The 15,512-nt window shown below is 37.7% G+C and overlaps 1 protein-coding gene across 1 annotated transcript in view; it reads left to right on the plus strand.

Moving 5' to 3' along the window:
* Positions 1-15,512, plus strand: part of LOC26526488 (centromere-associated protein E) — a 140,225-nt gene that overhangs the window by 58,981 nt on the left and 65,732 nt on the right. The gene's annotated exons all lie outside the window — the stretch shown is intronic.

Below are 15,512 nucleotides of genomic sequence, written 5' to 3' on the forward strand. Positions count from 1 at the left end.
CGCTTTTGGGAAGGTGTTTACCAAGTGCCTGACTGAATGCGTCTTCTCGAGCCGGTGGGTGATTCAAAAGCTGCTGCTCCTCCCAAAACCAGGAAAGCCACCCGAGGAGCCGTCTTTCTTCCGGCCTAGATGCCTCATCGACGGAACTGGAAAACTCTTGGAAAAAATTGTGTGCGTACGACTAGAGAGGGCCATCTCAGACGCGGGTAACCTCTTACAGTCCCAGTTCGGATTTAGCAAAGCGCGGCCCACGATTGATGCTGTCAACAGAGTGGTCGAAGTTGCGGCCCAGGCAATCGAAGACGCCAAATGGAAAGGGGGTACTGCCTTATGGTCACCCTGGACATCAGGAACGCCTTCAACACTGCGCGAAGGGACCGGATCCTAGACGTACTAACGACTTCGGGGTACCAGCCTACCAAACTCTAATAATGCGCAGCTACAGTGGTGGAAAAAATAATAGAAACACGTTGGTTGAATCATTGATTTTAAATTTTGTGCTCGGAACGAAAGTAATATTTTTTAATCTTTATTTTTTTTAATTCATATATTTACGAATTCAGACCGAGCGTTTGATGAAAAAAAAAACACACGATTGAGTTTTATATTTTATTAAACCTTTTTATTAATTCCATTTATGGAAAGAACTAGAGCCATTTGATTATCACGAAATCGGAAAGTTAAATTGGCTTAAGCGGTGTTATCGCGGTTGATAATGTACTCAGTACTGAACTGCTGCATGGAGGCATGCTTGCTGTTTTATAGGCAATTTGGGGAAGCCAAAGAGCGAAGTTTAAGAGAGTTGGTTTTCCTGTTGGAAGAGAGTCTTCTGAAGAATAGGAGTAATTGGAGAATCCTGGGACAAGTGCGTAGGCGTAGGCGCCGATCGCGAATTTATTATTTCAGTTGGCTCGCCAAGTGGTCGAATGCAAATGATTAGGGGACGAGAGTCTGTGTTTATAAAGGCGGCAAGTTTCAATGTTTATCATAAGGCGACAAGTGTCTATGTTTATGATTTGCGATCTGTGAGAAAGGGTGGCTTTGGAACATGACGTTGTGTCCAAGGTTAATCGAAGGGCTCTCGTTCTTTGATTACATTTTGTGCTTAGACTTAGATATTTTGTGTTTATACATTAATGTGTGTATATGAGCTTATACTAGTGTATGTTGCTTATAATTATCTTATGGGGAGTTGTGGGTGTAATAATGGATATGTTACTTCCCCATCCTTAAGAAAAAAGCCTGTCCTCAGGCGCTTATTTTAGGGTACAATACAGGGGTATTTACGTGGGGTACAACGTTTTCTGTTTCAGGGTGTATAATAGTTTCGTTTTCTGGGGTTGGATTTTTGAATTTTACAATACATTTTTGGGATATAGTTTTATATTTATAAATAAAGTACAATGCAACAATTATATCTAGTATGATTAATGCTGTAAGTGTTATTATTTGAAAGATATTATTCTTCTGATTGTGTTGTTCGATTATTTCTTTTGTGTGAATGTATTCTAGTGGCTCAAGTTTTGTTACGTTATTGTTTATATAGATAGTTTGAGTGTAATCTAACATTGTGTTGCTAATTAATATATCTTCTAATTGAACGGAACAGTTAATTGTTTTTATCATGTTGTTATCTTCTATTATAATTTCTCTATTAATACAATTTTGGTGTATCTACATTGTGTTGAGAGTTGGATTAGTATGCCTGTTTATTTATGAGCAAGCTTTGGGAACTTGCTGTGTAAGTTTGATTATTGTGTAAAAAATATTTATCATGTATTGTTTCAGTCAGTATGTTACTGTTTTCGTCTTGGTATGGTATTATTTCAAAAACTGGTGTTTTAATTATTTCTCTCGGAATGTGGGATATTATCAGAATTTCGTTCGTATCAGATTTAAGCCATGCATAAGTTTTTATATTACGAATTTTTTCAAATTTGACGTGAGTTAATGAATCGTGTTTCAAAAGTTTTGGGTTAAAGATACCTAAGCGTGTCAGTTATAAACCAAGTTCTATGTCTTCTATGTATTCAGTGAATTGTTGTAGCTTGAAAATTACTAAGGCTAACATTTGTTATTCTTCAAAGTTACTATTTAGATGATTGGTCAATTCAATTCCTTTATTAATGGCTTCTATTACGTAATTGAGTTCGCTTACTTGTACATTATTTTTAAGGATGTCACCTATTTGTTGTTGTAATTCTTCTTTATCTTCTTGATTGGTCAATTCAATTCCTTTATTAATGGCTTCTATTACGTGGTTGAGTTCGCTAACTTGTACATTATTTTTAGAGATGTCACCTATTTGTTGTTGTAATTCTTCTTTATCTTCTTGACTTAAAGTGCCGAATAAGTATTTGTACATTGTTCCTATAAAATTAGCGAGACCGCGTTTACTATGTTTTGCAATTCTTACACCGGTCATTTCTCTGTTAAGTTTTTCTGTTAGATACTGAATTTGTGGTAGAGTTTCAAAGATTTGAGCTTGCTTGATAAGTTCTTCATAAGTGTTTTCGGTTTTAGGTAAATTAACAGATAAGTAGTGATATTCATAGTTTATTGGTAAATCTAATGATCCGGTTTGAAAGATTAGGTAACCGTTTTTGGCCTGGATAGGTGTTACTTCTAAGTATTGTGTGTTAATTGTCGATAGGAGGCTTAACATGAGTATCATGCTCGGGAGTAGGCCTGAAATTATCGTTATTATATTTACTTTTATTAATTTTCTTTTTCTTTTTAAATTTATAGTGTATTATTTTTCTACCTCTATTTGTTTCTTCAAAATGTTTTTCGTCTATTTGTCTTAAATTTCCTTTTTTTTTTTTAATGGGTTAGTCGTTTTTGATCTAACTAGAGGGGATTCTCTGAAATTGGTGTCTATACTAAAGTCTTGTCTAGTTTCATTGAGTTTGTTAATTTTGTTTACTTTATATTCTTGTGTGTTATAGGAAGGGGTTCCTGCAAAAATAAAAATGTCTGCTGGTGTTCGACCAGTTGTGTTGTGTTTTGTTTTGTGATTGTATACGTAAAGTTTTTTCTCGAATTTTGTGAATTGGTTTTCGGGTTTATTTTCGCTTGATATTATTCTTAATTTTTCATTAACGGTTTTATGAAATCTCTCGATGTCAGAAATTCCATTTTTACTTGTCGTTATATTTAAGGTTACTCCTTCTGAATCTAACCAGAGTATAAGTGCGATGCACATTAAAGCGGAGTCTGTCTTTGTCGGCTTTTATTTCTATGGGTTTACCCATGTCGTTGAATATACGTAAAATAGCTATTTTAGCTTCAAGCCAGTCTCTACTATTTACTTCTATCAGGGAGGCGTATTTAGAATAAATGTCAATACATGATAGGAATTGTTTATTAAGTAGAAATCCATGACATATTTGTCTCTGGGGTTAAAGGTTTCTGGTGTTGTTTCGATAGTTAATTTTGTGTTTCTGTGTTCGGTTTTAGCGATGTTACAGATTTTACATTCATTTATGATGTTTTGGATAAGCTTTTGGTAATCGGGGTAATAATAAAGTTCTTTGAACTGAAGTGTTAGTTTTTCTATGCCCGGGTGTAAATATTCTTTATGTGTTTTAAGAATGATTTCTTTGAAATGAGCATATGTTTGAATGTATATTAGTGTTACTGGTTTTCATGGTTTTAGTGAAATTGTCGGGACCTATGATTTGAGTATAAGCATTTTGAAATATCTGAAAGTCGATTTCATTAGGGAAGTAGATTACAGAAGTATTAATTTATTAAAACTTTAGCAAAGGTGGCGGTCATTTCTATATAACTGATATTTATTCTAGTTTTGTGGAAATATTTTATTATCTGGACGTCGTCAAAATTTTTCAATTTAAGTGTCATGGGTTTTGCTATTTTTGCATAACACTTTTTTTATTACAGAAGTATTCGTTAATTAAGTCTTTAGCAAGGGTGTCGTTCATTTCTTTATAACTGATTTTTATTCTAGTTTTGTGGAAATATTTTATTATCTGGACGTCGTCAAAATTGTCTTTTATGAATTCGAATTGTCTGTTATAATAATTAGGGGCCTTTCTGTTATTGGAATGGGATTTTGGTTATCTTCTGATGCACTATGTATAGTAGCTGCCGTGGTAAGGGAGATTGGATCATCTTCTCCTAGGAAGTTTTCTTGAATTTGAATTCTGGATAGAGCATCCGCGACATGATTTTCTTTACCGTTAAGTTTTCTCTTCAATCTCTGTAACTTCATGTTAGGGTCTTTTATATTGTTTAGCCATACAAGTGGCCTATGATCGCTTAATATGTCAAATTTTCTACCGAATAGGTAAGATCTAAAATATTTGTATATAGCTAATAGTTCTTTTTCTATTGCTGAATAGTTAAGTTCGTGTTCATTTAGAGTTCTGCTTGCATAACAAATAGGTTTGTGTTCTTGGGATAATACAGCGCCTATAGCTATATTACTTGCGTCTGTCGTTAATGAGAATTTGTTTTGGAAGTTAGGGTATATTAGGATTGGATCGGACATGTAGTCATTATCTTTTGTGTTAATTATTGCTCCTTTTTTCAATTTAAGTGTCATGGGTTTTGCTATTTTTGCAAAATTGGGAATGAACTTACGGTAGAATCCGCAGAGTCCAAGGAAAGATTTTATTCCTTTTGTAGTTTTTGGGATAGGAAAGTTAACAATTGCATTTATTTTGTTAGGGTTTGGTTTTATATCGTCTGTCGTGATAATGTGAATGAGAAATTCTTTTTCTTTTTTCAGAAATTCACATTTATCAAGTTGCAATTTTAGATTTGCTGATCGTAGTTTATCGAATACCCTTTTCAATGACATTATGTGTTCCTCTAGTGAAGTGGAGTAAACGATAATATCATCTAAGTAGATTAAACAATCCTTATATATTAAATCTTCTAGAAGTTTGTTCATGCAACGTTGAAAAGTTGCTGGTGCATTTTTCAAACCGAAAGGCATACGAGTATATTCGTAATGTCCATGTTTTTTTGAGAATGCGGTTTTGGGTATTGACTGTTGGTCCATTTGAATTTGATGGTGTCTAAGTGTCTAATATTTCGTCCATTACAGGAATAGGGAATTTGTCGTCAATGGTTATTTCATTGATGTTACATAGTCTATGACTAATCGAAATTTTTGGTTTGCCAGAAGCATTGCTTTTCTTTGGGACAATCCAAATTGGAGAACAATAGGGGGATTTCGATTTCCTAATTATTTTTTGTTCTATCATTTCGTTGATTAGTTTATTAACTTCTTGGTCAAATGCTTGGGGGTATTTATATGGTTTTTTATAGATAGGGTCTTTGTGCTTTGTATGAATAGAGTGTTTAATCGTACTTGTGAAGGTCAAATTATCACCTTCTTTGTACTGAATATCACTGTATTCGAGCAAAACGTGTGAAAGTGGTTCCCTTTCTTCTGTATTTAGATGTTCTAATCTGAATACGTTGGATTCTCTTAACTCGTCGTTTAAGGCGTAGTTCTTCTATGTAAGGGGTAATAAGAGGGTTTTCCTCAGATTCAGAATATTTGAGACACTCATTGGTAGTCTTGTATTCTTCTGGATTAGATGGCTTTGGCTCATCTGGTTTTAAGTGGGGTTTCCGCTTAATTTTACTGAGGGTTTTCTCCTTTTTTGGGGTATGTAGAGGGGTTTCCTCTGGTTTAGATGACTTGGGGTACTCATTGGTAACCTTTGACTCATCTGATTCGATCTGATCGTACCACATTTTAAATGGGTAGCCTTTTATGTTGACTGTGTTGAATAGTTAATTTGAGTGTTTGTTGACTCTAAATAGTTTCTGCCTAATAGTAGATCATATTTTTCTGAGAAATTGTGAATAAAGAATGTTTATTTAGTCGGACAAAGTTTGCTTGAATGCAATGAAACGCTTTGGTTCAATACTATAGTGCCATTTATAGTGTGGACTTTCATTTTAGAGAATTTTATTGGGAAATTAAAGAAATTTTGTTTCATAATATTGATAGACGAACAAGTGTCTACTAGGCATTTGAGAGTAATATTATTTAGTTTAATTTTTAGGAATGGATTACCTACTCCTCTGGATCGCTTTCTGATTCCGAAGCAGGTTGAAGAAAATTTTCGCTTGTGTCCATTTTGTATTGGTCACTAGCACTTTCTCTGTGCCGTTTGACGGGAGGGTTTGGTGCCTTACTATTTTGTTATGGGTAATTTAAAGGGTTCTGGGCTCTACCCTGATTTAGCTTTTGCTTAAATTCATGCATAACCTGCTGGTTTGATACAATAGATTTTGAATTATTGTTGGGATTTGATTTATTTGTGTTGTGCATAACATTATTCGCGAAATTTTGATAATTTCCTTTATTCTTAGAAGTTTGGGGTGGATTTGTGTTAGGATTGGAGTTGTTTTGGTGTTTCGTTCGGTCATTGAAGGTTATTTCGTATACACCTTCTTGTTGTGCTATTTGTTTGAGCTTAGATACTGTCGTTATGTCATGTCTAGCAAGGGTCATAAATAACCTATCCGGCAATTTTCTCATGATCACATCTTTAACTGTGTTGTTTAATGCATTTGTGTATAATAAGGTGTTGTTAACGTTATTTTCTAACATAAGCTTATTTGATATTGTGAATGATTTGGTTTCTAATTCTTCGACGAACTTACGGATACTTCCGTTGAAGGGTGTATTGTAGAGGCGACGGAGTAATTCTTCACATGGTGTTTGTGTTTTATATACGCTGATGAGTGCGTTCATTAGAGTGGGCCAGGTTGTTGCTCCGGATAATTGTGACACTCGTTGGGCATCTCCTGCAAGCTGCATTTCTATTGCGTTGAAGAATACATGTTTTTGTCTGGGGTCCGTTGTTGGATACAGTTGGAGTATGAACTCTATCCTTCGTATAAAGGCACTGAGCTCTTGGGTGTCTCCACTGAATGAAGGTATTTGCCTAATTTGATTTAAGGCTTGATTCAAGTGGCATTCTGATAATAGTTGGATTTGTTCGGTTGCCATGGTTGATTTTTGTTTCTGTAGAGTCTTTTGGTTTTTTGTTTTTACACTTTTTTTTTAATCGTATGCAGTAGGTTGACTATTGTGTGACAACCACCGATTATACGTAGTTCTTTTGCGGATAAATAGAGTTTATTGTATTACGATTTACGTTCACTTAGCGCCGATTCGCGGGGTTCAATCATTAAAAGATACGCTTGGTCGTACAAGGATCTTTTGTCACTAGATTGATATTTGTAAACGAGTCGTACAACTATTTCTTTTTATCCTACCGACTGCGCCATTTACGAATTCAGACCGAGGGTTTGATAAAAAAAACACACGATTGAGTTTTATATTTTATTAAACCTTTTTATTAATTCCATTTATGGAAAGAACTAGAGCCATTTGATTATCACGAAATTGGAAAGTTAAATTGGCTTAAGCGGTGTTATCGCGGTTGATAACGTACTCAGTACTGAACTGCTGCATGGAGGTATTATTGCTGTTTTATAGGCAATTCGGGGAAGCCAAAAAGCGAAGTTTAAGGGAGTTGGGTTGTAAACCTCTATTTTCCTGTTGGAAGAGAGTCTGCTGCAGAATAGGGGAAATTGGAGAATCCTGGGACAAGTGCGTAGGCGTAGGCTCCGATCGCGAAAGTTTATTATTTCAGTTGGCTCGCCAAGTGGTCGAATGCAAATGATTAGGGGACGAGAGTCTGTGTTTAAAAAGGATGCAAGTGTCTATGTTTATGATAAGGCGACAAGTGTCTATGTTTATGATTTGCGATCTGTGAGAAATGGTGGCTTTGGAACATGACGCTGTGTCCAAGGTTAATCGAAGGGCCCTCGTTCTTTGATTACATTTTGTACTTAGATATTTTGTGTTTATACATTAATGTGTGTATATGAGCTTATACTAGTGTATGTTGCTTATAATTATCTTATGGGGAGTTGTGGGTGTAATAATGGATATGTTACTATATATAAGTTATTATTGAATGCTTTATAAAAAGTGTTACAGTGATCGGATTTAGTTCAAATATGCCCCGTTTTGTTCGATAATCTGTTTCCATCTAGACGGCAACTTCATAATACCTCCCTCGTAGAAGCCCTCTCCTTATTTGCGAAGAACTCGGACAGCCACTTTTCACAAGCCTCTTTTGAGTTCAACTTTACACCACCAAGGGCATTCGCCATGGAGAGGAACAGGTGGTAATCACTTGGCGCTATGTCCGGGCTATATGGTGGATGCGATAAAACCTCCCATCCGAGCTCCCGTAGCTTCTGACGAGTTATCATCGAAGTGTGTGGTCTGGTGTTGTCCTGGTGGAACACTACACCCTTCCTGTTGGCCAATTCTGGACGCTACTGGTCGATCGCCTGCTTCAAGCGGTCCAGTTTTTCCCAGTAGATGGTAGAATTAAGCGTCTGGCCATATGGGGGCAGCTCATAGTGGATGATTCCCTTCCAATCCCACCAAACACAGCAAAACCTTCCTGGCCGTCAATCCCGGCTTGGCCACTGTTTGGGACGATTCACCGGCCTTCGACCACGACCGTTTTCGCTTGGTATTGTCTTATGTGATCCATTTTTCGTCGCCAGTCACCATCCGCTTCAAGAATGGGTCGAGTTCGTTCCGTTTCAGCAGCATATCGCAGGCGTTGATTCGGTCCAGAAGGTTTTTTTGCGTCAAATCCTGCGGCACCCAAACATCAAGCTTTTTTTTGTATCCAGCCTTCTGCAGATGGTTTAAAATGGTTTGGTGACTAACTCCCATCTCCTGGCCATTTATAGTGTGGACTTTCATTTTAGAGAATTTTATTGGGAAATTAAAGAAATTTTGTTTCATAATATTGATAGACGAACAAGTGTCTACTAGGCATTTGAGAGTAATATTATTTAGTTTAATTTTTAGGAATGGATTTCCTACTCCTCTGGATCGCTTTCTGATTCCGAAGCAGGTTGGAGAAAATTTTCGCTTGTGTCCATTTTGTATTGGTCACTAGCACTTTCTCTGTGCCGTTTGACGGGAGGGTTTGGTGCCTTACTATTTTGTTATGGGTAATTTAAAGGGTTCTGGGCTCTACCCTGATTTAGCTATTGCTTAAATTCATGCATAACCTGCTGGTTTGATACAATAGATTTTGAATTATTGTTGGGATTTGATTTATTTGTGTTGTGCATAACATTATTCGGGAAATTTTGATAATTTCCTTTATTCTTAGAAGTTTGGGGTGGATTTGTGTTAGGATTGGAGTTGTTTTGGTGTTTCGTTCGGTCATTGAAGGTTATTTCGTATACACCTTCTTGTTGTGCTATTTGTTTGAGCTTAGATACTGTCGTTATGTCATGTCTAGCAAGGGTCATAAATAACCTATCCGGCAATTTTCTCATGATCACATCTTTAACTGTGTTGTTTAATGCATTTGTGTATAATAAGGTGTTGTTAACGTTATTTTCTAACATAAGCTTATTTGATATTGTGAATGATTTGGTTTCTAATTCTTCGACGAACTTACGGATACTTCCGTTGAAGGGTGTATTGTAGAGGCGACGGAGTAATTCTTCACATGGTGTTTGTGTTTTATATACGCTGATGAGTGCGTTCATTAGAGTGAGCCAGGTTGTTGCTCCGGATAATTGTGACACTCGTTGGGCATCTCCTGCAAGCTGCATTTCTATTGCGTTGAAGAATACATGTTTTTGTCTGGGGTCCGTTGTTGGATACAGTTGGAGTATGAACTCTATCCTTCGTATAAAGGCACTGAGCTCTTGGGTGTCTCCACTGAATGAAGGTATTTGCCTAATTTGATTTAAGGCTTGATTCTAGTGGGATTCTGATAATAGTTGGATTTGTTCGGTTGCCATGGTTGATTTTTGTTTCTGTAGAGTCTTTTGGTTTTTTGTTTTTACACTTTTTTTTTAATCGTGTGCAGTAGGTTGACTATTGTGTGACAACCACCGATTATACGTAGTTCTTTTGCGGATAAATAGAGTTTATTGTATTACGATTTACGTTCACTTAGCGCCGATTCGCGGGGTTCAATCATTAAAAGATACGCTTGGTCGTACAAGGATCTTTTGTCACTAGATTGATATTTGTAAACGAGTCGTACAACTATTTCTTTTTATCCTACCGACTGCGCCATTTACGAATTCAGACCGAGGGTTTGATAAAAAAAACACACGATTGAGTTTTATATTTTATTAAATTATTTCGTTCGGTCATTGAAGGTTATTTCGTATACACCTTCTTGTTGTGCTATTTGTTTGAGCTTAGATACTGTCGTTATGTCATGTCTAGCAAGGGTCATAAATAACCTATCCGGCAATTTTCTCATGATCACATCTTTAACTGTGTTGTTTAATGCATTTGTGTATAATAAGGTGTTGTTAACGTTATTTTCTAACATAAGCTTATTTGATATTGTGAATGATTTGGTTTCTAATTCTTCGACGAACTTACGGATACTTCCGTTGAAGGGTGTATTGTAGAGGCGACGGAGTAATTCTTCACATGGTGTTTGTGTTTTATATACGCTGATGAGTGCGTTCATTAGAGTGAGCCAGGTTGTTGCTCCGGATAATTGTGACACTCGTTGGGCATCTCCTGCAAGCTGCATTTCTATTGCGTTGAAGAATACATGTTTTTGTCTGGGGTCCGTTGTTGGATACAGTTGGAGTATGAACTCTATCCTTCGTATAAAGGCACTGAGCTCTTGGGTGTCTCCACTGAATGAAGGTATTTGCCTAATTTGATTTAAGGCTTGATTCTAGTTGGATTCTGATAATAGTTGGATTTGTTCGGTTGCCATGGTTGATTTTTGTTTCTGTAGAGTCTTTTGGTTTTTTGTTTTTACACTTTTTTTTTAATCGTATGCAGTAGGTTGACTATTGTGTGACAACCACCGATTATACGTAGTTCTTTTGCGGATAAATAGAGTTTATTGTATTACGATTTACGTTCACTTAGCGCCGATTCGCGGGGTTCAATCATTAGAAGATACGCTTGGTCGTACAAGGATCTTTTGTCACTAGATTGATATTTGTAAACGAGTCGTACAACTATTTCTTTTTATCCTACCGACTGCGCCATTTACGAATTCAGACCGAGGGTTTGATAAAAAAAACACACGATTGAGTTTTATATTTTATTAAACCTTTTTATTAATTCCATTTATGGAAAGAACTAGAGCCATTTGATTATCACGAAATTGGAAAGTTAAATTGGCTTAAGCGGTGTTATCGCGGTTGATAACGTACTCAGTACTGAACTGCTGCATGGAGGTATTCTTGCTGTTTTATAGGCAATTCGGGGAAGCCAAAAAGCGAAGTTTATGGGAGTTGGGTTGTAAACCTCTATTTTCCTGTTGGAAGAGAGTCTGCTGCAGAATAGGGGTAATTGGAGAATCCTGGGACAAGTGCGTAGGCGTAGGCGCCGATCGCGAAAGTTTATTATTTCAGTTGGCATTCAGTGGTCGAATGCAAATGATTAGGGGACGAGAGTCTGTGTTTATAAAGGATGCAAGTGTCTATGTTTATGATAAGGCGACAAGTGTCTATGTTTATGATTTGCGATCTGTGAGAAAGGGTGGCTTTGGAACATGACGCTGTGTCCAAGGTTAATCGAAGGGCCCTCGTTCTTTGATTACATTTTGTGCTTAGATATTTTGTGTTTATACATTAATGTGTGTATATGAGCTTATACTAGTGTATGTTGCTTATAATTATCTTATGGGGAGTTGTGGGTGTAATAATGGATATGTTACTATATATAAGTTCTTATTTTTTATTCTTATTTTTATAAAAAGTGTTACAGTGATCGGATTTAGTTCAAATATGCGCCGTTTTGTTCGATAATCTGTTTCCATCTAGACGGCAACTTCATAATACCTCCCTCGTAGAAGCCCTCTCCTTATTTGCGAAGAACTCGGACAGCCACTTTTCACAAGCCTCTTTTGAGTTCAACTTTACACCACCAAGGGCATTCGCCATGGACAGGAACAGTGGTAATCACTTGGCGCTATGTCCGGGCTATATGGTGGATGCGATAAAACCTCCCATCCGAGCTCCCGTAGCTTCTGACGAGTTATCAACGAAGTGTGTGGTCTGGTGTTGTCCTGGTGGAACACTACACCCTTCCTGTTGGCCAGTTCTGGACGCTACTGGTCGATCGCCTGCTTCAAGCGGTCCAGTTTTTCCCAGTAGATGGTAGAATTAAGCGTCTGGCCATATGGGGGCAGCTCATAGTGGATGATTCCCTTCCAATCCCACCAAACACACAGCAAACCCTTCCTGGCCGTCAATCCCGGCTTGGCCACTGTTTGGGACGATTCACCGGCCTTCGACCACGACCGTTTTCGCTTGATATTGTCGTATGTGATCCATTTTTCGTCGCCAGTCACCATCCGCTTCAAGAATGGGTCGAGTTCGTTCCGTTTCAGCAGCATATCGCAGGCGTTGATTCGGTCCAGAAGGTTTTTTTGCGTCAAATCATGCGGCACCCAAAAATCAAGCTTTTTTTTTGTATCCAGCCTTCTGCAGATGGTTTAAAATGGTTTGGTGACTAACTCCCATCTCCTGGGCGATGTCACGAGATGCCGGTCTAACTCGATGTATTCCATGATTTGATCGGTATTTGTCGTCACAGGTCTTCCGCCGGCTGGCTTATCCATGGTGTCGTTTTCACCGGCTCTGAATCGTCGAAAACATTCCTCCGCGGTTCGAAGTGATAGAGTACCATCCCCCAAAACACCATTAATCTCACGGAACGTTTCTCTAGCGGATTTGCCTTTAACGAAGGAAAACTTTAAAATAGCGCGAATTTCGGCGTTAGTGAACTCCATGTTTACACGTCTATAACTGTTGAACGCAATATCCAAACTAATCATGCATAGCGTCGTTTTGTAGGTTATGTGAAGACCTTTCAAATTACTTATAGTATTGCCAGATACGATATGTACGCTTTGTACATAGCCGCGAAATTCAAAAGAAAAAGGAAGGGAGATATTTGACAACCGTATATTAACTAAAAATAATTAACTTCATTTTTGGCGCTTGGGAAAAATAATAGAAACAAAACTCTTAAAACTATGAAAAACTTCATTTTTATGAATTATCTTATAAAAATAGTTGTAATATTAAAATTTAGTGGTATTTCCTTTATTTTTTATAACTGATGAGCATCGACAGAGCATTGAATTCACTAAATTGGCGCAAATTTCCACTCTGACTTAACTTTTTCCCACAGCTCTTCCTTATTTTTTTATTTAAAACCTCCATTTCCTCTTTTTAATATTCCCCATAAATGATCTATGGGTTTTAAGTCCGGGAATTGGGCAGGCCACTCCATAACATTAATTTTTTTGGTCCATTTCTTAGCAAGGGTTGACGAATGTTTCGGATCATTATGCTGCATGATCATGATCGGATCATTATGGGCATTTCCTCCTCAGCATATGGTTTCATAACATTCTCCAATATGTTAAAGTAGTCGGGAGCACAGATCCTATCTTTTATCCGGAATATCGGACCAACTCCAGACGTGGAAAACTATCCCCATATCATGATGTTACCTCCATCATGTTTTACTGTTTTTTTTTTTGTGTGTTTTGGATCAAATGCGCTATTTTTTGGACGTCTGGAAGTATTTTGCCATCAGTTCCGAACAAATTAATTTTAATTTCATCAGACCATAGAACATTATTCCAGTTTTTACGGTCTAGGTGTCGCCTTGCAAAAGACAGTCTTTTAGTGATATTTTTTTACTAAGCAGTGGAACTTTCCTAGCCGTGTGTGAATTCAAATTCTTTCCAATTAGTCTATTTCTTATTCTTCGACTTGACACAGATGTCTGGAAAGTATTTTTCAGGTCCGTCGACGACATAAAAGGATTTTTTTTGGATGTACGAATCAAAAGGTCGTCGAACTTTTGGGATGTTGCTCGCTTCCTGCCCCGTTTCTCCTTCGATCTTTATAATGAATCACGGAAAAATTTTTTTTTGCAGAGCAGTGCATTTTTTCAGGAATTTCCCTTATTTTTTTTCCTTCGTTTTTTAGTTTTTTTATAATATCTCGTTCTACAGGTTAACAGTGCACTCCGCGCCCCATTCTGAATATAAAAGCCGAAATTAACCATTTTTTTTTTTACAAAATCACTTATTATGAGCTAAAAATACCTGAAAGTATTAATATATTGATTTACTTACAAAGTTACGAGGGAAAAACTCAAACTAATCGCAGAAACGTAGCTTGTTTCTATTATTTTTTCTAGCTCAAACACGTGACCACTTCAAATATCGCTATGTACCGCAAATAACAAGAGCGAAATCAACTCAAAAATAAGAGCACAATAAAGTACCGTATGACGGGATACTTCGCCTCCCGCTGGGGGGTAGGAGCGAGATCATAGGCTTCGCGGACGACGTGGCACTGCTGGTTGTTGATAAGCAACTCGGCCAGGCAGAGGTAGCCTGCAACCGTAACATTATGATCATCGAGCAGTGGCTAGGTTCAATGGCGCTTAATCTGGCACCGGAAAAGTCGGAGACAGTACCTCGGTGGCCTCCTCAAGAGCTATAAAGTACCTAGGAGTCATGATAGACCCCAGGCATTTGTTCCGAGAGCACCTAGCCTACGCTAGCACAAAAGCAGCAGGAGTGAACCGGTCGCTAGCCGCAATAATGCTTAACACTAGAGGTCCAAAACAGGTGAGCAGACGACTGCTGACGAGCGTTACCCTTGCGACTATGCTCTACGCCGCCCCGGTGTGGGCAAAAGCACTCGAGGTAGATAGCTACGCGCAAGTTCTGACCGCTACGCACAGACTGTAGCACTACGCATCTGCACCGCCTTCAGAACGGTGTCCAACGAGGCGGCACTGGTGGTCGAAGGCACTAGACATAATCGCCTAGGAGAATAAATTTGTCTTCAACCAAACCCACGGTAGAGAACCAGTGCAAAGAGGACGAAGAGGAAAAAGATTAGTTAGTGGTTAGTGGGTGCCAAAATGGGCGTTAGTCCTGTAATTTTCTATCGATATGAAAACAAACTTTGCCACCCACAAACCTCACAAGTCTGCCACGTCCACACTTTCGCAAAATAATTTGATATTTTCTCATTCTTTTATTAGTTTTGTAAAGTTCTACTGATTTGCCAAATACCTTTTTACCACGCTCACAAGCCGCCCAAAGATGACACGCCCACATTTTGAAAAATGTTTTGAAATTTATTCTTTTAGTTTTGTAAACTTTTATCCGTTTGCAGTGTACGTAGTTCGACAGATTTTAACTAGTTGGTCTTTTAATAGTGGGTGGTAATTACTAATAAAGAGGACCTTGTATTTCCTTCGCTAGGCATGCGCTCTCTTGCTATGCTCGGGTCTAGCTCGCCGTAGGTCGGGGTTCTTTTAGCTCAGGATAGTAAGAAACGCTACTACATTTTAATAAGTGCGTCTTATTCAAAAACAATATTCAAAACTGGACTATCGATTAATAAAAGAAATGGCTTTATATTGATACTACTGATACACGCCG

This window comes from Drosophila erecta, unplaced genomic scaffold (assembly GCF_003286155.1).
Source record: "Drosophila erecta strain 14021-0224.00,06,07 unplaced genomic scaffold, DereRS2 tig00000356-arrow-arrow-pilon, whole genome shotgun sequence".
Classification (NCBI taxonomy): Eukaryota; Metazoa; Arthropoda; class Insecta; order Diptera; family Drosophilidae; genus Drosophila; species Drosophila erecta.